The sequence below is a fragment of the Gracilinanus agilis genome, chromosome 3, assembly GCF_016433145.1.
Source record: "Gracilinanus agilis isolate LMUSP501 chromosome 3, AgileGrace, whole genome shotgun sequence".
Lineage (NCBI taxonomy): Eukaryota > Metazoa > Chordata > Mammalia > Didelphimorphia > Didelphidae > Gracilinanus > Gracilinanus agilis.
This window is the reverse complement of record NC_058132.1, coordinates 501,316,390-501,340,558: the sequence shown is the minus strand read 5'-3', so window position 1 is coordinate 501,340,558 and position 24,169 is coordinate 501,316,390. Positions and strand designations below refer to the sequence as shown.

Here is a 24,169-nt window from a genome sequence, read left to right as displayed (position 1 = left end):
GGATCACAAAGAATAAGACACAACTGAAATGACTGAAGAACAACATGCAAAGATTTCTATCAACTGATGCATAGCAAAAGAAGCAGAGCCAGGAAAATAATACATACCCTGACTACACAAAAGTCAATAGGAAGAATGACCATAAAAACAAACAGGAAACTGAGTCCTGTGTAACTAATGACTGAGCTTGAGCTTGGTCAAAAGTGATGAGAAAACGTTCTCTGTCTCTCTTCCTTCCCCTACTGAGGGGGGTGGGAGGAAATTCTGGGTGTAAAATAATGTATAAATGCTGTCAGAATTGGGTGATGTATTAATTAATTTTGCTAAACTGCTTTATCTCCCTCTTTCTCTTTTATTTATTTATTTGTTTGTTTTTGTTACAAGGGAAGGCTTTCTTGGTAGGGGTATATGTGTAAAAAGGAAGGGGGATAAAATTGGAAATGAAGGTAATATAAAAACAAAAGATATGAATTTTTTTTTAAAGTTTTATTCTCCAAAACAAAAAAACTCTTCGTAGTTCTTTTCTTAAGAAGGAATGAGTGTCTTCTTGCTTCATTCCAGCAGATGGAACCAGAGATCTGTTAAGCTCTTTCTACTGCTAAGTACACACATTTTCAAGATAGCTTTTCAAGGCCTGGGAAAGAAGTCAACAAATTATCCACAAATTTCGGTGCCATTTGTTTTTCCTTTACAAGAAAATAAGCCCCACAAATACAAAGAAATCAGATTAAATATTCTTCATACATTGATATATAAACAGATATATAGCCATTATTTCTAAGATGTCTGATCTTCTTTTACACTTGGGCATCTCTCCCTCTTACCTCCTTTTAAAATCTTCTTTACTCCTTAAAATTGTTTCCCAAAACCAGTCACAATCATTCAGTTTCTCCATCCTCAATTTGTAAATCATCTTACTGCTGTGGTACACAATCTCAAACAATAAGTGTATATTGTATAGGCATCTAAATTGATGCATTGGATAGAGAGATGAGTTCAGAGTCAAGATTTGATTTCACTTGCTTTGTGACCCTGGGCAAGTTCACTTAACCTGTTTCCTTCAGTTACTACAACTATAAAATAAGGATAACAACAGCATCTGTCTCTAAGGTTTTTGTGAGGACCCAAATGGGATAATAATTGTAAAGAGCTTAGTATAATGTCTGGCATATAGTAAGTACTATATAAATATTAGCTATTTTACTACTACTACTACTACTACTACTACTACTACTACTACTACTACTACTACTACTACTACTACTACTACTGTTGTTGTTGTTGTTGTTGATCAACTGTGTCTGGCTCTTTGGGATTCCAACATTCCAAGTTTTCTTGGCAAAGATACTGGAATGGCTTGCCACTTCCTTCTCCAGGTCATTTTACAGATGAGGAAACTGAGGCAAACAGGGTAAAGTGACTTGCCCAGGGTCATACAGCTAGTTAAGTGTCTAAGGCCAGATTTGAGCTCAGGAAGATGAGTCTCCCTGACTCCAGGCTTGGCTCTCCATCCATTGCAACAGGTAGCTGCCCCGTTACTACTACTATCTACCTATCTAAATTTGTTTCCTCACTCTGCTAAATCATCTACCCCCTTCTTTCTCTTTTTCAATAGTACTTAGAGGCCAATACTTTTAAAAATGTCACTCTCCAACCTTCAAATAATTCAATGTCAATTCTTACTTGCCCCATGTCTAAAACAGATGCTTTCACATTCTTTCCATATAGCGATCATATCTGAAATGCTGAGATTCAGATCCTTTGATTACTACTACTTTTGCATATACTCTATTTCCTTTAGTAAATTAAAAATAGTGCCAAACAGAACAATTAAGGGAGAAAAAAAATAAACAGCCCACAGGGGAGTAGGGGTTGGAATTAAGAGATATTTGAGGTGAATTAATTACTACTGTTGGGCACTAAATTTGGCTCCGAGTTTCTTGGCTGCTAAAGTAAAAGGGAAATGAATTGCTTACATAGAATTCATTGTCTTGACAGAGAGTGTCCACATTCATAAGCACAAATTTTTTTCCTGGAAATGAAACACAGCGGGGATTTATCTCATGGGTCCTTGCATAAAATACTCTGGGTAATGCAGCTGATAACATCTCCAACTATGGCTTTTTAAAGGCACAGAAATATTACTCAAATGGACAATTCTTGTTATTGATTCTCTATAAATGCCAAGGGCAACGCATTACACATAAGTCAGTGAAGGCATTTCCGGGAGAGAGGTGGGAATAGAGTGAGGATGGAGTGGTCTGCCAGGCATCCTTTGTACCAGCTAGCACACAGACAAGCCCGCTGATCTTCAATGGCAACAAAGTCTCCCACTTGAAATCTAAAATGCCTGTTTTTTTTTTTTTAGCATCTCTTCTGAATTTCTTTATTACTGTTCAAGTTATCTCTCCTCCCAGCTACCCAGGCACCCAAATGAGGTGTTATCCTTGATGATTCCCTCCTCTCTCACTTCTCTATATCTAATCCAGTGCCAAATCTTGTCATTTCTACTTTTGCAGCATTTCTTGTGTGTGCATTCTTCTCTCTTCTGACACAGGCACCACCCTAATGCAGGCTCTTTTCACCTCATTTCTGGGACTACTCCACTAAATGTTGGTTGTGTTCACTGCCTCAAGCCTCTCCCCACTCCAATCAGCTGCCAAAATGATCTTAAAGCCCAGGTTTGACCAGGTCAACTTCCCCTACTCAGTAAACTCCAATTGCTCCTTTTACCTCTAGGATCAAATAAAAATTCGGTTTGGTTTTTAAAGACTAACCTCTTCCTAATCTGTCCCAGCTTTTTCTATTTATTCCCCTCTGGTTTTTTTTTTTTTTTTTTAACATCCAGCAATGAACTTGCTATTCCTCACATAAAATACTCCAGCTTCCAACTCTGTGCCTCTGGCTGTCTCCCATGCTCTTCTTCCCTTTCTTCAAAACTGCTTAAATCCCACTTTCTGTAAGAAACTTTTCCCCTGGGGCAGCTGTGTGGCTTAGTGGATTGAAAGCCAGGCCTAGAGATAGGAGGTCCTAGGTTCAAATCTGACCTCAGACACTTCCCAGCTGTGTGACCTTGGGCAAGTCACTTGACACCCATTGCCTACCCTTACCACTCTTCTGCTTTGGAGCCAATACACAGTGTTGACTCTAAGGTGGAAGAGAAGAGTTAAAAAAAAAAAAAAGAAACTTTTTCTGGTGCCTTCCCTTCCCTCCAATCCCAGACAAATACTTCCAATTTACATTGATTTAGCTGGTTCTTCCATAGCTGTTTGCAAGCTGTCTCCTACATTAGACAGTGATATTCTTGAGGTCAGGAACCATCTTTAACTTTTTTTGGTTCCTTCAGGGCTCAACACTGCCTGGCACACAGCAAGGGCCTGAAAAATGCCTGTTGACTTACTGTTGACCTCTGTGGTAGTTTCTCTAAATAAAATACCTTCCGAAACATAAAATTTTCTTTTATGACTGGATAAAAAGTCTCTTATTTCCTGAGCACCATACTCACCATCTCCTCTTGTCTTGGCTTTGGTTTCCAGTATCAGACTACATTTTTCACAGGTGTCAACATCTTTACATTCCTTTCTGCCACATCCAATAACCAAAACAACTCTCCTTCTCCATGCTTGCCAAGTCATCACCTCTGAAAGCTACCTAAAATTTCATGGGCTAAAAGAAACTGAAATCAAAACAACCACTTACTATAGCTACCAACATGTCTTGTCTTGTGTGCCCTTTCTATGCCTTTCTCAGACTAAGTAAACTCCATAGGGCTTTGTTTTGTTTTGTTTTTTTCTTTTTGGCAGCTCATAATCTAAAGAAGCTGCAAATTCATAAATCCTAAAGACAGAAAGGGAAGAAAGCCTTTTCTTAAGTTAATATTCTTGACCATCATCATCTTTATATAGAGGGATTAAAAAATAAAATAACACTATGTTTGTACTGAATTCTGTCAGTCACAACAATCCTATTGCTTAAATGCCTCTATTCAACTTGTAGCCAACTTCGGAGCATTCACATTAATCATACAATTGAACAACAGCAAAAAAAAAATATGAAAAAGTAAAAAATTATTTGTTATTGAAATGCTGTTCTATTTCTGTTTTTAAAAAATTTATGATGAAAACCAAACACCAAGTGGTTAAATAAAATTTTTTTAATTAAAGAAACCATTTATATTTGGTTGTCATATTTTCTTAAAAAAAAAAAAAAACGATCACCTCTTTTCTTCTGTCTTAGAATTGATACCAAGTGTCATTTCCAAGGCAGAAAAGAGGTGACCACCAGACAACTGGGGTTAAGTGATTTGCCCAGGGTTACACAGTTAGAAAGTATCTGAATCCACATTTGAACCCAGGACCTCCTGTGTCCAGGCCTAACTATCCACTGTGTCACCTAGCTTCCCCTGAGCTATATATTTTTTTTAAACTCTTACCTTACATCTTAGAATCATTGATTCTAAGGCAGAAGAATGGTAAGGGCTAGGCAATGGGGGTTAAGTGACTTGTCCAGGGTCACATAGCTGGGAAGTGTCTGAGGTCAAATTTGAACCCAGGACCTCCCGTCTCTAGGTCTGGCTCTCAATCCACTAAGCCACTCAGCTGCCCCTCCTGAGTTATTTTCTTAAGATTCATACCCACATTCAAGTAGCTCTAATACTCTGGAACTTCACACTTCTTTGAACTAGTGGCTAAGCTTAAATCCTGAGATCACAAAGCAAAAATGTCATAAGGGCCCTTTTATCACTTATCTGCATAATAATCAGATTTCTGGTCTCTCCACTCCATGGTGCTTATGCTCTTACTGAAAGAATCTCAGTTAACAAGAGGCTGCCTCTCCATCCTATGAATGGAGTTTCTTTGCTCTCCACTGCCTTTTACATCTGGTTCTTCTCCCAGAACAGAAACATATTCTAACACTCAAGAAGGAAAATAACTGATCTTCAAGTAATTGGGTGATTCCTACCAATCAGGGAAGGGAAGGATATTAAAGTGGTAAGAATATCTTGTTTTCTCTCTTTCCTCCCTGTACTGAACACTGCTCTCTGGGGTTTCCTGCCCTGAGATTTAATCTAGTTGGGACCAGAGAAGAAGCTTTTTGGATCGAATATCCTTGGCTGTATGACTCTTTGTTCTGGAAGCCCTGGTAGTTACCATGAATCATATTTCTCCTCATCTTTTTGCTGGAGCTTTCCGTTAATTTTGTACAGATTACTGTAATTCCCAAAGCAACAGAAATCATCCCCTGCCTGAGTTGTTCTGTAATGAATCAGCACAGAGAAAACCATATAAAATAAAATGAAAAAATTTTATCAAGTATTTACTGAGTGCTAAGCACCGTGCTAGCATTGGCAATATCGAAACAAGCAAGATGACATTCCTTCAAGGTGTTGGCTTTCTAATCAAGAAAACATACATCAAAGGCAGTAATGGCCAGGGAAGAGTCAAAGGGATTGTCAAGAGTGATTGAAATCATTGAGCAAATAACTGATAGGTGCTTTCCAGGAACTTTCCTGTTGATGAGATAATTATTCACAGAGCTAGACAGGATGGCTAGGATGATACTGAGGGGAAAGAAAGGGGGCATTATGGATAATCTTAACCTTCAAGGGGTTGAACATCCTCAGCCCTCCTTAGGCAATAAGGCATTCCAAAATTTCCTAGGATCACAGATTTGAGAGCTAGCACGGACACTGGAGGTCATCTTACCCAACTCTTTCCTTCTACAGATGGAGACGTTAAGGAATTTGTCCAAGGTCACACAAGTGGAAAATAAGAGAGCTAGTGGTAGTCAGAATCCAGGACATCTGTGCCCCAAATCAATTATGATTTTCATTTAATAAAAGTAAATGCTTATTTTGCAACTTTCTCCTCTTTTTTTGCCCCATTCAAAAGGTACTTGACTAGTCAGGTAGAAACCTGTTTATGCCACAGTCTGTGTGACTCTGTTTACTTTCTTTCTGAGAATTTGACTAGATAGTCTCAAAGGTTGCTCCCAGCTTCAAAGCACTATGATTCTAATTTTTGTTGTTGTTCATTTGTTTAGTCATGTCCAACTCTTTGTGACCCCATGGACCATAATAATTCCTGGGATTTTCTTGGCAAGGATACTGGAGTGGTTTGCCATTTCCTTTTTCAGTGGATCCTTTTTTGGGGCAATCAGAAGTTAAGTGACTTGGTCACATTAGAAGGAAGTATCAGAGACCAGATATGAACTCAGGTCTTCCTGACTCTAGACCCAGTGCTCTAACTATTGAGCCACTTATCTGCTTCTATAATTCTAATAGATTATTAATAAAATACTGACATAAGACATAGGACTATTTGCATGAGTTTAACTTTTATTTCTTTGGTAGAGACATAATTTCATCAGTGGTGGTGATTTCTTCCATTTATGGCAAATTGTAACTCCACTTAAGTCCTGTCCAATATATTAAATACTGAAAAGGAATTAGAGCATTATCTAAAATCTCTGTAGTAAGCAGGCAATGATTCTGTGTGTACAGAACCTGCAGTATCACTGGAATAAGCCTCTGAAACAGAGGCTTGGACCAGATGGTCTCTGAAGTTGCTTCTACGAATGGTAAGATTGATTGTGCAAAAACACATACAGCATGAAATTGTTCATAATTCAACAACTATTAAGCACCCACTATGGGCAAGGCACAGATGCTATGTACTTAAGAAATGATGACCAAAATAAAATTGTGCCTGCCCTCAACGAGCTTACATTCTATTGGAAGGATATAGCACATATACAATTAAGTATACACAAGGCAATTTGATCAGGACAATTGCATTTACCAAAAGAAATGCATAATATACCTCAATACTCTTGTAGACTACAAATACATAGGTCTGAGCTCCAGTTTAAGACTAAATCTATTCCCGGGAACAAAGGGAAGACTATCTCCAGACATAATTTTGTGGTGGGCCAGAAGTTATTTCCTTAGAAGCAGTTCCCCAGTGCATATATGGGAACTAATCTGAAAAATTGTTTACATTCCTGGAAATCAAATAAACATTGTCAATATTTCCCACAGTTGAAGTGCTTTTAAGAGTTCAGTGAAAACATTAACTCTTATGTTAAATACTCAAAGGACTGGGATATGCCAAATGGTCAAGAATTTACAGAATAACACTGGCTTATTGAAATATTTCAAAATAAATTTTTTACAAAAGGTTATATTTTAAATAGAGTAAAATAAAAAAATACTCAGTTCATGAAATAGTGATAGACAAAACAAGTTGTTACATATCCTTATCCAAAGGCTGAGTTCAGAAAAAAAAATAGCTTAATTTGAAGGGGAAATGTGAATCACATTTTGAAACTGTGTCTAGTTGAAGACCATACCATATAACTGAGAGGACTCAAACTTATATAGTTTTACTATGGCATATAAAAGGCATTTCTGGGAGTGAGATGAGAAGAAAGGGAAAATATGAGGCTTTTAATTCAACCCTGATTCCCCAAACTAGATTCCTTTAATGAACTTGAAGTGCTTTTTGTTTTTAAATGTTTTTTTTTTCAGTTGAGACTCCCAATAAAAGGGTACAAAGAAAAATAGCTTTTCTTTTTAAGAGTATGTATGTATATTGAGAGAAAAAGCCTACATCACCATTCATTTAAGACTGAGGTCAATATTTGACCTTAAAAATTTATGCAAGAGACTAACATTTTATCACTACACACTCTGTCATTAAAATAGATAATATCAGGGATAGCATGTGAATAAAAATGAGAAATCATATGTAGTTTATTCAGAGGGACCATCATACTTGTTTGCAAGGACCATGAAATCAACCTACCCTAGATGTAGATTTGAAAAGGGCCTTGGAGGTCATTTAAACAAATCCCCTCATTTTATGGATGAAGAAACTGGCCCAGAGAGGTTAACTGAATTGCCAAGTCACATTTCATCCTATTAGCTCATTCTACCTTACTGAGATCTTTTTTTGGATTCAGACTATATTATTTAAGGCGTAAGCTATCCCTCCCAACTCCTTGTCTGCAAATTTAATGAGCATGCCATTGACACTTTCTTCTCAGTTGTTGATAGAAACGTTGAATATCAGAGGGCCAGAAACAGATTCCTGAGTCTCTATTAGAGACTCGCCCCAGTTAATAACTATTTTTTGGATCTGATCATTCAAGCAGTCGATGAAAGAAGATGAATGCATTGGAAAGCAAAGGAAAGTTAATCCTCAAGAGAAATATATATGAGAAAAATTAAATGTTATTAGAATTGGGGATAAATCTTAAACACAGAGTTTAACTTTCAAAGTGACTTACTAAAGACATTAAGAGGGGTGGAGATTTCACCAGGTCTGGAATAAACTATCTTCATACCTCCACCAGTTGAAATCTTTTTCAAATGCTTCTTTGTTTTTTATGTCTTCTAATCCCCTATTCCCACACAGCCTCCCTCTTTCAAATCTCTTATCCTTCTGTTTATAGACTTCCTAGCAAACACTGCAGTTTCTATTACAATATTTTGAGTATGTCTTTTCTATCAACAGGACAATCAGACCCTTTGGGTCAGAGACTTCATCATTTTCTCATGTGTATTATTCCTAGCACTTAGTAAAGTACACTAGACATATCTGGTAATTAGTAAAAGTATGTTGTTGTGTTTGAATCCTTTTTTTTTGGAGAGATTGTTTTAATTGTCTCTGCAGTGGTTTGTAATCTTTTTTTCTTTGAAGTAAAGAACAGACATCCTGTTTTACCACCTTTTAAAAGAATTGTCAACAATCTTGTCCTGGGACACATATGGTATGCTTTCTGCCTGGAGGAAAGGGAATGGAGAAGATCTTTCAGACCTCCTTTCAATGACATGACTGTCTATGCAGTGGTTTGTCATCGCTTTCTCTTTGAAGAAAAGAACATAAATTCCATCCTACCACCTTTTACAAGAGTTATCAGCAAACAGCCTGGGACACACAAGATACACTTCTGCCTGGAGGAAAGGGAATGGAGAAGATCTTTCAGATCTCCTTTCAATGATATGAGGCTCTGAAACATTAAAAACAAGAACTATGCTGCTTTGTTTGCCATCTACATATGACATCTACACCTCTCTATACAGAAACACACATACGTATGTCGTGTGTGTATGTGTGTGCACGTGCACATGTATCTCCAGGGAAAACAAGCAGTATTAATGAAGTTTCTCTATCATTTGTGGAAAGACTACTGCTCTCACAAGGATCAGTACTATTTTTTAGTGACTAAAAACAAACAAGTGAAAAACAAAAACATTCCTCATGACTGTCCTATTGCCTAAAGAATTGCCCTGAAGACTACATGTATACCTTGGTCACTCTGTTCCTGATATCATCCTTTCTTCATTGGCATTGGTTAACTAAAAAGTCCCAAGAGCAGGGTCATATATTTCCTAAATGTTAACTAAGTAAAAATTAAAAAATTAAAAAAAAAAAAAGGAAGGATGGACACGAGGCAACATGATATGGTGCAAAACAACAACAACAACAACAACAACAACAACAACAACAACAACACTGATTCTGTAATCAGAGGATGTAGAACATAATTACAACCTTACCACTTACTTTGTGACTCTGGGCAAGTCACTTTACTTCATGGGTTTTAGTTTCTTCATCTTTAAGTAGGGGGACGGACAGAGGGGAGAGAGAAGTTAACTAGTTAACCTAAAAGTTAATGAATGATTCCTAACATCATAAAAAGGTGATCCTATGAGAAAAGATAAAAAAAAAAACAAACAATCCTGAGGAGTCAAGGTTAACTGCTGTACAGCCAAATTCCAATTACTAAGAATGATGAATCTCCCCTAAACTAGTCACAGTATGACTGGAATTCATAGGCAACTGAGCCTCAAGTCTGGAAGATCTGAGTTCAAACGTAGTCCTCAGATACTTATTGGCTGTGTAACCCTGGCCAAATCACTTAACTTCTGATTTGCAGGTTTCCTCAACTGTAAAATGAGGATAATAATACCTATCCCTGAGGATCAAATGAGATAACGTTTATAAGAATGTTTATTAGCACAATGCCTGGCACATAGTAGGTAGTATTTAAATGCTTATTCCATATGCCCAAAGAGCTTTAAAAGAATGCATATCCTCTGATCCAACAATATCACTCCTGGGTTTGTATCCCAAAGAGATTTAAAAAAATTGGAAAGGTTCTGTTTGTACAAAAAAATTCATAGCCTCAATCTTTGAGGTGGCAAAAAATTGGAAAATAAGGGGATGTCCTTGACTGGGGAATGACTGAACAAACTGCAGTATCTGATGGTGATGGAATACTATTGTGCTAAAAGGAACAATGAACTGCTTGATTTCTATAAGAACTACAAAAACCTCCATGAACTGATGTGGAGCAAAATAAACAGAACCATAAGAACATCATACCCAGAAACTGAAACACTATGGGACAATCAAATGTAACTGATTCTGCTACTAGCAGCAATGCCATGATCCAGGACAATTTTGAGGGACTTATGAGAAAGAACGCTACTCACATCAAGAGAAAGAACTGTGGGAGTAGACAAGCAGAAGAAAAACATATGACTTGTTTATATGGTTATATCATTTGGGGTTTTGGTTTTAAAAGATTTCTTTATTACAAAAATGAATGATATGGAAATGGGATTTGAGTAATAATAATAATAATGACAATTATTATTATAATATATATCCCAGTGGAATTGCTTGTCAACTCCAGAAGAGGGGAGGGAGACAACAAAAATCATGTAACCATGGGAAAAAATTAAAAATAAATAAAATAAAGGAAAAAAATAATGCTTATTCTATTCTATTCTCTTCATATAGCATATACCAATATTGGACTGGAACCAATAACTATATTTTAGATAGTTATAATTTTGAATAATAGAAATTTGAATACAAAAGATTCATTATTTGCACTAATCAGGATGATTAATCATAATAAACTACAATTTTAAAATAGATTTTTGTAGACAAAAAGCAATACCAAAAAAAAGGCCTTCAAGGGGCAGCTAGGTGGCTCAGTGGATTGAGAACCAGAGGAAGACCTGGATTCAAATTTGACCTCAGATACTTCCCAGCTGTGTGTCAGGTCAACTTATTTAACCCCCATAGCCTAACCCTTACCACTCTTCTGCCTTGGAATGAATATTTAGTATTGATTCTAAGATGGAAGTTAAATGTTTTTAAAAAAGCGCTAAATGGGCATGGAGGTATGTCTACTTTAAGAAGTAAATTTTAATCTGTGATAAACTGAAACAACGTAAATTTTGCTTAATACTTAAGTAATATGTAAGCCTACTCAAGATTTTATTCAACCAATATCAACCAGAAAAAAAGTTAAAAAGAAAAAAAGAGAAAGAAATGAAAGGTGGGAGATGCTTTTGTGTCCTCAGTCTTTATATTAGAGAGCCATGGCAAAAGGAAATGGGCAAACACCACTGGCTCCAGAATCAGAGAGCTGACTTAAAATCCTGCCTTTGGTATCGACTCCTTGCGGGATCTTGAATAAATCATCTGACTTTCTTTTTGCTTCTATGTCCTGATCTATAAAATGAGATGATTATAGGGCTTATGAGGGCCCTTCCTGCTTCAGAGGAATGATCCTGTGTTTTCTGTAGGTAGTAGAATAATAAACAGGCAAGGCATCTCTTCAGGATAATGGCTCAAAGGTGAGTCCAACTGAGGATTGGCATGCTTTGTGAAAAGGGCATCAAATATAAATATAAATTAAAAAAAAAAGAGGAGGAAGAGGAATAGAAAATGCTGCCAGAGTGGGGAGGCCATGGAACCATTAGAAAGAATATTCCTAATGAAAGACAAAGGAAGGGAAAGTTCAAAACCTCTGGAAAGATAATAAGATCCTGAACAAAAGAGTGATTATTAGCATTGACTCAACCTATGTTTAAGTGCCTTATAAGCCCTGGGGGCAGCAAAACTAAATTTAAGAGGACAGAGGTTTTTAGCACATAATTTACAAAGGCCAAGCTTGCTGACTTCTGTTCTTTGCATACTATTTTGGAGGAAATTATGCTAGACCACATAAACTAGTAATAAAGTACAACAAAAGTAATATTGTAAAAAGTGGCAAAAATTTATCACTCTGTCCTTTTTTAAAATGGCCATTTGCTCCCTTCTTAGGGTTAGCAGATTAATAAAGATAAATTCATTTTTGCTACTTGCCTAACGTGTTGTTACTTACAACATATGTGAAGTGATTGCAATCCAAAGGGTGTTGGGGTATGTTATCATAGGATTGATTGCTTACAGTTTGTGTGTATTCTAGGATGATAGTAGATTTGGCATGAATTAGTCCTTCCCAAGAATCCCAACAAATAAGAGGTAGAGGAAAGATCTCACCCCCTCCCTATAATGCACAATATGAACTAGTCCTTTCCAAGAATCCCAACAAAAAGGAGGATAGAAAAGAAAGCTATCCCCCCCATCCTCATCTCCCTACAATGTCCAATCTGAAGCCTCTCTAAGATCTGGGACAATGAATTTTGATAGTCTCTTAAATCTCACCATCCCCACATTCTCAAAAAAGAACTCATAATTCAAATATGGTTTAAACACTGAGAATTTGTAGCTCAACCAGATGCTAGCCTAGGACCTGAGTTCCTGGTGCCCACTTTTGACACTTACTACCTGTGTAACCTTGAGTAAGTCATTTCACCTCCAGGACCTAGATAACTTCTTAAGATCTTTACTAGTTCTAGGTCTAAGCACCCATTTCTATTATTAATGGCAGGCACTTAAAACCTACCATCTAACCTTTGCTCTAAATTGACTATTTCTTGCCCCTACTTGCCTCCTATTTCCTTGCTTCTACTTGACATGAGTCCCTGCAGGAAAAAAAAAAAGAATTCCAGATTCTATCTATGTCATTTCCATGGTGGATCATTGCCCCAGGCTGGACTATTTCATTGAAAAGCTAATCCCTTAATTGTCAAAGCTCAAAGAAACATAAAGCTTTGCAGGTTGCAAGTCCAATCCATTCATTTTACAGATGAGTAAACTGAGGTTCCCAAAGACAAAATAACTTGCCTAAAATCATGATCCTAGATGGTGGTAGATATACTTAAAAAAAAAAAAATCCCTACTTTCTGTCTCAGTATCAATTCTAAAACAAAAGAGCGACAAGGGCTAGGCACTCAGGATTAAGTGACCTGCCAGCATCAAACAGCTAGGAAAGTTCTGAGGTCAAATTTGAACCCAGGACCTTTCCATTTCAGGCCAGATATTCTAATCACTGTGCTACCTAGGTGCCCCCAGGGGTACTCTTGTCCAGTGCTTTACTAAGGCACTGCTGCCCCAAGAAATTTAACAGCACACAATTCTTTTCACACAGGAAAAGACACCAAATAACCCCCAAATAGTGTTTCCATTTAACTGTTACTTTCTTTAAAGGTGAGAATAAAAAATTACCAAGCTATGTGCATTTGAAGGGAAGTATAAGGGATTAGAGTTTTGAAACAGAGTATGAAATTTATTAAAAAAAAAAAAGCTAAATTAAGTTTGTGGTTAAATTGTATTTATAAAGGGTTAAATTAAAAAGTTTAATGGAACTAAAATTTGGCAAGAATGTGAAAGGCTAAACTTGAAATCCAAAATACCATCCCACAATAGGTATCCCCAAGAATGTAAACAGCTTTAATCATAAATATTGGGAAAATATTCTTTGTTTAAACTGGGTTGACTATAAAAAAAACTTTTAAAAGTCAAGCCAATCTGTCTGAAACATTGTTACTACATGTTTACCGAGAATTTTACATTGCTCTGGGTAAGGACATCAGACATAAAGGTTCTTGGCTGAGATAGAAGCATGCATAAAAAAGGGGGGAAACAAAATATATTCACAGACTGCAGAGACACTGATGAGCAATTAAATGACTGGCAGCTTTTTCCACTGAGCTGTCTCTGAGTCAGAGAGGGGTAGTAAATTAAACTCCACCCTTGTATAAAAAAGCAAAAACCCTAAGCTGAGCTCAGGGCAAGGGCAAGAGCAAGCAACCTGGCTCTACTCCCTCACTAATTTTCCATCTTTCCTTATCTAATGGTCACTTCTCTACTAACAACAAAGACTCATGTCTCCCCCGTCTTCAAAAAACCCCTCTCTTTATTCATCTCTCCCCTTTCTTCCTCTCCTCTGTTTTTCAACTCCTTGTGAATGAAGTCTACTAGGTAACTCTCTTAACTCTGCAGTCTGTCTTCCAACCTCATTATTCAAACGAAAATATTCTTTCCAACTTTATCAGTGATCTCTTAACTGTCATATCTATTGGCCTCTTGACTTCTCTGTAGTCTTTGACAGTGTTGATCACTCTTCCCAGATATTTTCTTCTCTCTAAACTTTCATTACACTGCTCTTGGCTGGTTCTCCTCCTATCTGCCCCACTCTGCCTTCTTTTTTAAACCCTTACCTTTTGTCTCAGAATGGAAAATATGTAATAGTCCCAAAGCAGAAGAGTCTAAGGGCTAAGGTAAAGTTAAGTGCCTTTCCCAGGATCAAACAGCTAGGAAGTATGTGAGGCCGGTTTTGAACCCAGGACTCTAGGCCTGGCTTTCTTTCTATGAGCCACCTAGCTGCCTCTATTACCCATTTTGTTCTCTTTCTCTAGCTCCTTGGCTGCATCTTCATCTGGGTTGTGCCTAACTGTAGGGGTTCTCCAAGTTTCTGTCCTAGACCCTTTTCTCTTCTATTATGCTCTTTCACTTGGTGATCTCATCAGCTCCCCTATTCAATTACCACTTCTAGGTAGATAATTTTCAGATCTATTTGTCCAGTCTTAACCTAGTTCCTGAATTCCAGTCTCGTATCTTTAACTGCCTAATGGATATCCTGAACTGGATGTCTGCATAGGCATCTTAAAATAAGCATATTCAGTGCTTACTTTGGCAGCACATATACTAAAATTGGAACAATACAGAGAAGATTAGCATGGCCCCTGCACAAGGATGACACGCAAATTCGTGAAGCGTTCCATATTTTTAAAATGTTAAGGAAGGTGGCCTAGCAGTACCAGATATTAAACTATGCTATAAAGCAGCAGTCATCAAAACGGTATGGTACTGGCTAAGAGACAGAAGGAAGGATCAGTGGAATAGACTTGGGGTAAGTGATGTCAGCAAGACAGTGTATGATAAACCCAAAGAGCCCAACTTTTGGGACAAAAATCCACTATTTGACAAAAACTGCTGGGAAATTTGGAAAACAATATGGGAGAGATTAGGTTTAGATCAACATCTCACACCCTACACCAAGATAAATTCAGAATGGGTGAATGACTTGAATATAAAGAGGGAAACTATAAATAAGTTTAGTGAACATAGAGTAGTTTACTTGTCAGATCTCTGGGAAAGGAAAGATTTTAAAACCAAGCAAGAATTAGAGAAAATTACAAAATGTAAATTAAATGGTTTTGATTATATAAAACTAAAAAGCTTTTGTACAAACCAAAACAATGTAGCCAAGATCAGAAGGGAAACAACAAATTGGGAAAAAATCTTTATAATGAAAAACTCTGACAGGGGTCTAATTACTCAAATATACAAGGAGTTAAATCAATTGTATGAAAATTCAGGCCATTCCCCAATTGATAAATGGGCAAGAGACATGAATAGGCAATTTTCAGTTAAAGAAATCAAAAGTATCAATAAGCACATGAGAAAGTGTTCTAAATCTCTAATAATTAGAGAAATGCAAATCAAAACAACTCTGAGGTATCACCTCACACCTAGCAGATTGGCTAAAATGATAGAAGGGGAGAATAATGAATATTGGAGGGGATGTGGCCAAATTGGAACATTAATGCATTGCTGGTGGAGTTGTGAACTAATTCAACCATTCTGGATGGCAATTTGGAACTATGCTCAAAGGGCTATAAAAGAATGCCTGCCCTTTGATCCAGCCATACCATTGTTGGGTTTGTACCCCAAAGAGATCATAGCTAAACAGACTTGCACGAAAATATTTATAGCCATGCTTTTTGTGGTGGCAAAAAACTGGAAAATGAGGGTAAGTCCTTCAATTGGGGAATGGCTGAACAAATTGTGGTATATGCTGGTGATGGAATACTATTGAGCTCAAAAGAATAATAAACTAGAGGAATTCCATTGAACTGGAAAGACCTTCAGGAATTGATGCAGAGCAAAAGGAGCAGAGCCAGAAGAACATTGTACACAGAGACTGATACACTGTGGTAAAATAAAATGTAATGGACTTCTGTACTAGCAGCAATGCAATGACACAAGACAGCTCTGAGGGATTTATGGTAAAGAACGCTACCCACATTCAGAGAAAGAATTGCAGGAGAGGAAACACAGAAGAAAAGCAACTGCTTCAACACATGGGTTGATGCAGACATGATTGGGGATGTAGACTCTAAACGACCACACCAATGCAACTATCAACAATTTGGAAATAGGTCTTGATCAATGACACATGTTAAAACCAGTAGAAATGCATATCAGCCATGGCAGGCGGGGGAGGTCGGGGGGTGAAGGGGAAAGTAAGAGCATAAATCATGTAACCATGTTAACTTTTCTAAAAAATAAATATTAATAAATGTTAAAAATAAGCATATTCAAAATTGAACTCATTATCTCTCCCTTCAAACTCTCCCCTCTTCCTAATGACCGTATTACTGTCCAGGGTACCATCTTTCTCCCAGGGCCCCAGGCTCACAAGTGAGATATCCTCCTTGTCTTCTCACTGTCATCTCTCTCTCTCTCTCTCTCCCCCCTCCCATATCAAATTCAGTGCCAAGCCCTGTCATTTCTACCTTTGTATTCAATATCTCTCACATATACCCTCTCTCTCTCTCTGACACAGCCACCCTTAGGGTGCTGGCCCTCATCACCTTACCCCTGGACTACTGCAGTAGAATACTCATTACCCTACTTACCTCAGGTCTCTTCACCCTCCAATCCATCTTCTATTCAATTTTAAAATTAATCTTCCTATGGCACAAGTCTAACCATGCTATATCCCTATTCGGTAAACCACAGTGACTTCCTTTCACCTCTTGGATCTAATAGAAAAGCCTTTCTTTGGCTTTAAAAGCTCATCATAATCTGGTCCTTTCTTACCTTTCCAGTTTTCTTATAGTTTACTACCATTCCTCCTCTCCCAATACATACTCTGCTATTCCAGCAACACTGAACTGCTATCCTCAGCTTTTAACTATGTATATTTTTGCTGGCTGTCCCTGATGCCTAGAAATGTTCCCCTCCTCACCTCTTCAAGTCTCGCCGATGCTTACTTAACATTCTTCATGAAACCTTTCCCAGGCCTCCTTAATTTCAGTGCCTTCCCTCTGAAATTATGTCTGTATCTATTAGACTGTGAACTTCCTAAGAGAAGGAACTGTTTTTTGCCTTTCTTAGAACAAGGTGGGTGCTTAAAAATCCTGTCAATGGAATGGACTTACAAGAACTGATGCAAAGTGAAGTGAGCAGAACCAGGAGAACATTGTACACCATGACAGCAGTGTTGTATGATAGTAATGGTGAATGACTTAGCTCTTCACAGCAACGCAATGATCAGTTCCAAAGGACTCAAAACAAAAAAATGCTATCTACCTCCAGAGAAAGAACTGATGGAGCCTGAATGCAGATAAAAGCATAATTTTGAAAAACTTTATTTTTCTTGTGGGGTTTTTGTCTGTGTTTTCTTTCGCAACACAAATAATATGGAAACGCATTTTGCATGACTGCACATGTATAATCTATATAAAATTGCTTGTCTTCTCAAGCAGAGAGAAAAGGGAGGGAGAGAGAATTTGGAAGTCAAAATTTTAAAAAATGAATGTTAAAAATTATTTTTCATGTAATTTTGAAAAAAATAGAAAACCTTTCACATTAAAAAATGTTTTTTGACTATCTGCCTTTCACTTTTAAACATGGTATAGAAATATCTTATACTTCTTTGTGTTCTAAATGAATCCTGGTACAGCATCTGCAATTGAACAACTTCATAGTAGTTGTCCAATGAGTATTAACCAATTAATGTTTGAAGGATTGATTCCTTATTGTCAGGGAAAGCCTGAGCTAGAATAGCTTAAGTACTTAGTGTGAACACTACACACATACAAAGAGTACATTAACACCCAGAACTCCATCCAGTGTGTTCTAAACACACATAGAAGGAACAAATACCCAGAACTCCATTCAGTGTGTTCTAAAACAAACAAACAAACACACACACACACACACACACACACACACACACACACCATTTGGAGGTCCAGATTTGTGATTTATTGTATGTAGTTTGTGAAAATTCCTTTTGCAAATTATAGTCTCAAAGAGTGTTGCCAGGTAACACTGAGAAATTGTCACTTGTTCAGGGTCACAGTGCTAGTATGGGTCACAGAAGTATTTGAATCCAAGCCTTTGGGTCTCCAAGGCTGGTCCATCCATAAGATGCTGCCTCTAGAGGATCTGTGGATCTGTGCCTTTTCCAAACATCCAACCCCTCCCAAATGCTAAGCTTAAAAATGCTTTTTTTTTTAAACTCTTCTCTTCCACCTTAGAGTCAACACTGTGTATTGGTTCCAAGGCAGAAGAGCAGTAAGGGCTAGGCAATGGGGGTTAAGTGACTTGCCCAGGGTCACACAGCAGGGAAGTGTCTGAGGTCACATTTGAACCCAGGACCTCCCGTCTCTAGGCCTGGCTCTCAATCCACTGAGCTACCCAGCTGTCCCCAAAAATGTTAGCTTTGTGGGATGATACTGCTCTTGGTTACAGAGAACTTGGCTAGTAGGGTGGAGATTTCCCAGCTTGGATGGTACAGTGGAATGGACAATGATGCTTAGATCAGAGGCCCTGATGTTGGGCAAAGTACTGACCTCCCTGAGACTTGGATTTCACATCTGTAAAATGAAGGAGTTGAACTCGGTTTCCTTCCAGATCTGTGCACTTCTGGTATGGATATTTTAACATATATATAAACACACAAACAAAAACCTGCCTACTAAAAACATTTCCCAAGTCACTAAGGTGTGTTACATTGGACATGCTACTGCCTAGGCTTTGTTTTCATTTTCTGTTTATTTTTTCAAAAAAGCATTGAACTAGGTGTATCACCAGCTCTTCACCTAGGATCTGTGAGCTTGTTTTAAAAAAAATCCAAAGCATATCTCATCAAAATTGATTTCCTTTGTAATGTTACATATTTCATTTTATGCATTTAGAAACTTTTTTCTGAGAAAGGGTGCATAGACTTCATCAGACTGTCAAAGGAATCTAACATAAAAATGTTAATAATAACTTTTGAATTGCTTAGTTGTGTTCTTGGGGTTTATTTGGCAAAGATACTGAAATGGTTTGCCATTTCCTTTTCCAGCTCATTAGACAGATGAGGAAATTGAGGCAGAATAAAGTGACATACCCAGGGTCACATAGCTACTAAGTTTCTGAGAGTAGATTTGAACTCAAGAAGATGAACCCTTTTCACTCCAGGTCATATACTCTATGCACTATGGGAGCCCCTTAGGGACCCAATTTCTGGATTAGAGGATCTTTAAGGTCCCTTCCAGATCTAACATTCTAAGAATTTATCATTCCAAGTAGTACCAAACCATCAAATTAAAAAGGAAAAATAAGAAAGATCATAAAAAATATACTCCAACTCAACTATTTTTCCTCAACTAAAATGTTCTGCAGTTACAAAAATGGAAAATTGAATTTCAACTGATTTTGTGAGTTTCAAAGGTTTTTTTCTTCCCCTTTTTAGAACATAATCCAGAGAGTACAGAATTTGCCAATTTACTCATCTCTTAGCTTCTGACTCATTTAAATTATTTTCATCTACCTTCAAAGCAAAAGAGAAAGAAAGCCATCATCAGAGAGAAAGGAAATAGATGAGAGAAGAGATAAAGGAAAACAGCAACCTAAGCTATACTTTAAGGCAATAATTTAGACTAGACGGGCATATTAACTTCTCAAAAAAAAAAACTAGGAAAAGAAATCTTCATATACTTTGTAAATAAAATTTTTTAAACCCTTAACTTCTGTGTATTGGCTCCTAGGTGGAAGAGTGGTAAGGGTAGGCAATGGGGGTCAAGTGACTTGCCCAGGGTCACACAACTGGGAAGTGTCTGAGGCCGGATTTGAACCTAGGACCTCCCATCTCTAGGCCTGACTCTCAATCCACTGAGCTACCAGCTGCCCCTTCATACACTTTGGAGAGAGTAAAAGGTAAAAATGAAAGTGACTCTTCACATGACTTTAATTAGGTCAAAGTTTTTCATTTAATATCTGTGATCAATTACATGCTTCACTTGAATTACAATATATTTGAAATTTAAATACAATGGATGAAAGTAATCATACCCGAAGGGCGTTCACACAATAGATGCTAAAGGTTAAGTAAATGCTGGATGTAAAAACCTTAGATTTTAAAAGCTAGAATTCCACACATCCTTCTCAAAGTAGCTTTTTAAGTAATGTGAAATAGGTCAAAACTCAATAATGAAAATTATTTTGAAGTAGAACAGTCCGAGCCTATCACATATCTATTTTTACTAAATTTGGGTAAAAGAAGGAAATTAAAACTTTCCAACTAAATACTTCCCCATTTTTAAAGGTCAATTTCTTTTTTTTGAGGGGACAGGCTCTGAGACAAGTTTGGCAATACTCTCAAACAGCAGCTAAGCCTCTGAATTTATGGAAAATTCTCAGCCACACAGAAACATGCCTAAGGATATCATTATTGCCCAATGTGTTTCTAACAGCTTTTCCCCATTTTTTTATTGGTTTGAAGGAAGCACTAAAATTTCTTGCAATATCTTTGAGGCTAAGCAACCCTGAATCTTTAGGGAAAAGAATGAGCACATATGTTTGTGAAAGAATCAGTGCTGAAAGTGTTGATTATTATGCCCTCTCCTCTGATTACTGCTAGTCATGTAAATCCTAGAATTTTTTAATAAGTTTAGATACTGTCCCATGGTTAACAATTACAATCTTCCCACACATAAATATGTGTGTGTGTGTGTGTGTGTGTGTGTGTGTGTGTGTGTGTGTAGCTATATAGCTTGAAACCTACATTGTAATGCCTATCCACGCCAGACCCTTTTAAAGAGAAATTGTAAGCAATGTGTGGATATATAAAGAGAGGTCTACAGAATGCCAAAACCATTAGTTGATCTAGTTCAAAGAAACAGAATCAGTCACGAGGCATGAGGCATTGTGTACCGTAGCCAATATCAAATCACACAAAGACATATAAACTTCTTCCAAACAGGTAGGAATCTGTCCTCTTTTTTTTTTATGTATTCTATTGAAAAGCATTTAAAGATTTCATATGTCCCTCTATAAGTCTTCTGATATTCAATTAGCATGTCAGAACAAGGTTGTTTTTCTTTGGTGCAAACTTGAATCTTCCACGTTGAAGTTTAATCCATTTTTTTCTTGTTATTTTCATAATAGAAAAGGAAATTGGCTCAACATACTTGACGCCCATCATTTTTAAGGCTATTACTAAATCATGCCTCAGTTGCATTTCATATGACACTTTTGTTCTAGTTGGATCCATGCTAAGATGCTTGCTGCTTTGGTGGTCTGCCCAGTCATTACTTCACCCTGAGCAGAATGAAGAAAGGAGCAGCCCAAAGTGAAAAGTAACAATTCACAATCATGGTGACCTGTATTTGGGCTGGAAATGCCTATTTACTTGCAAGTACAATTATCCCTTCTACATTTCAGGGTTAGAGGTGCAGCATCCCCTGCATTGGAAAATCCATATAAAATGTTTTGGCTCTCCTTTCGTACCAAAGAAGCCTCGATTTTTTTTCTTTTTCTATTTTATGGGGTGTTTCCAGTATTTTGCTGTATTTATTTATTGTATTTATTTATGGGGTATTTCCAGTATTTTGCTGTAATTTTGGGGTTAAGTATGCATTTATGGGTTTCTAAACTTTTTCTATGTTGTCTGCTAGTCTTTGCATGTCATCTGTGGCTTCTGCAAAACTCCTCCAAAATTCCCATTTATTTTCTTAAGTCATTCTACGATGGGGAAAGTTAGAGGTAGAAGGGATAACTATTTTACTCTCTACCTCAGCTATAGGGTAGACTTGGATGCAGACAGAGATAAGCCTTGAGGATGTGTAATCTGAGTAACCCTAGAAACCTAAGCTAGAGAACCATTCCTAAAAACTACTCAATGATGCTGGCTTTCCCAAATAGGCATTCAATACCTGTTTGGGAAAGTCAATATCAATCTTGAAACCAGGGACCTGATTTAACAGCTAGTCAGAAATGAAATGGGCTGCCTCAATGTATGACTAATAATAATTACAACTAGCATTCATATAACACTTTAAAGTTCACAAAGTAGTTTACCTAATCATCAGTGAGCAACCAGACTGAAAAACAAAAAAAAAAAACTTTCCCTCAAAATTTGGGTGGGAGGAAAATGAATCAATCAACAAGTAGGTATTAAGTACCTACTACATAAAAAGGGCTGCACTAGGTGCTGGGCTACGGAAACAAACATTCTCTTTAATTTCTTGTCTTTTCTTCCATTTCGGTCAGACAATCTAACAAATGAACTATTAAAATGTGTCAATTATTTTCCCCAAATTCCCAAGAGACTTCATTGATAATATATAGTTAATAACCTCGACATTTCAATGCAACATTTACTGGCCACCAATTCCAACTGTTATTTATAAATCATCAAAATACAATGTAGCCTTCAGCTATCAGATTTATAATATGGAGACTTCCCCCAAGTGCCTAAGAAAAGGAAATATTCTAAGTAAATGGTTTATAGGTTTTGGGAATGCCTGAGGTTATTAAATCAGACACAGTGCTAGACATTTAACCAAATGTTACTTTGAACATTCACTTAAATACCACAGAATATATACCAAACTCTTTTTTTATTTTAATTTTTAAACGTTTATTAATATTCATTTTTAACATGGTTACATGATTCATGCTCCTACTTTCCCCTTCACCCAACCTCCCCCCACCCATGGCCGATGCACATTTCCACTGGTTTTAACATGTGTCCTTGATCAAGACCTATTTCCAAATTGTTGATAGTTGCATTGGTGTGGTAGTTTCGAGTCTACATCCCCAATCATGTCCTCCTCAGCCCATGTGTTAAAGCAGTTGTTTTTCTTAATATGTTTCCTCTCCTGCAGTCCTTCCTCTGAATGTGGGTAGCGTCTTTACCATAAATCCCTCAGAGCTGTCTTGTGTCATTGCATTGCTGCTGGTACAGAAGTCCATTACATTCGATTTTACCATAGTATATCAGTCTCTGTGTACAATGTTCTTCTGGCTCTGCTCCTTTCACTCTGCATCAATTCCTGGAGGTCTTTCCAGTTCGCCTGGAACTTCTCCAGTTTATTATTCCTTTGAGCACAATAGTATTCCATCACCAGCATATACCACAGTTTGTTCAACCATTCCCCAACTGAAGGACATACCCTCATTTTCCAGTTCTTTGCCACTACAAAAAGCGTAGCTATAAATATTTTTGTGCAAGTCTGTTTATCTATGATCTCTTTGGGGTACAACCCCAGCAATGGTATGGCTGGATCAAAGGGCAGGCATTCTTTTATAGCCCTTTGAGCATAGTTCCAAATTGCCATCCAGAATGGTTGGATCAGTTCACAACTCCACCAGCAATGCATTAATGTCCCAATTTTGCCACATCCCCTCCAGCATTCATTACTTTCCCCTGCTATCATTTTAGCCAATCTGCTAGGCATGAGATGGTACCTCAGAGTTGTTTTGATTTGCATTTCTCTAATTATTAGAGATTTAGAAGCTTATTGATACTTTTGATTTCTTTACCTGAAAATTGCCTATTCGTGTCTCTTGCCCATTTATCAATTGGGGAATGGCTTGATATTTTTTACAATTGATTTTAACTCCTTGTATATTTGAGTAATTAGACCCCTGTCAGAGTTTTTTGTTATAACGATTTTTTCCCAATTTGTTGTTTCCCTTCTGATTTTGACGACATTGTTTTTGTCCAAATGCTTTTTAAAAAAAAATCAATATATATTCCCTAATCTTGCAGATTGCAGAAGGGTGATAGGACACCAAATTGACCCTACATGATAGAAAGTAACAAAATCTGCTACTTTGTAAAGCAAGTAACAGTTGTTTGAGAAGTGAAAACTGTCATCAACTGGTCTTTGTGAAATTTGTTCTTGCCTACA

The 24,169-nt window shown here is 37.2% G+C and overlaps 1 long non-coding RNA gene and 1 other non-coding gene across 2 annotated transcripts in view; one reads left to right on the top strand and one right to left on the bottom strand.

Annotated features, from left to right (window-relative positions):
- Positions 1-298: 298 nt before the first annotated feature.
- LOC123242600 overlaps positions 299-24,169 on the bottom strand; it is a 73,188-nt gene continuing 49,317 nt past the window's right edge. The window contains exon 3 of the long non-coding RNA XR_006505827.1: positions 299-634. This is a non-coding gene — a long non-coding RNA (uncharacterized LOC123242600). The remainder of the gene's footprint in view (positions 635-24,169) is intronic.
- On the top strand, positions 14,874-14,980 carry LOC123243308. The gene has a single exon (XR_006505857.1). It is a non-coding gene; the product is annotated as a U6 spliceosomal RNA (small nuclear RNA).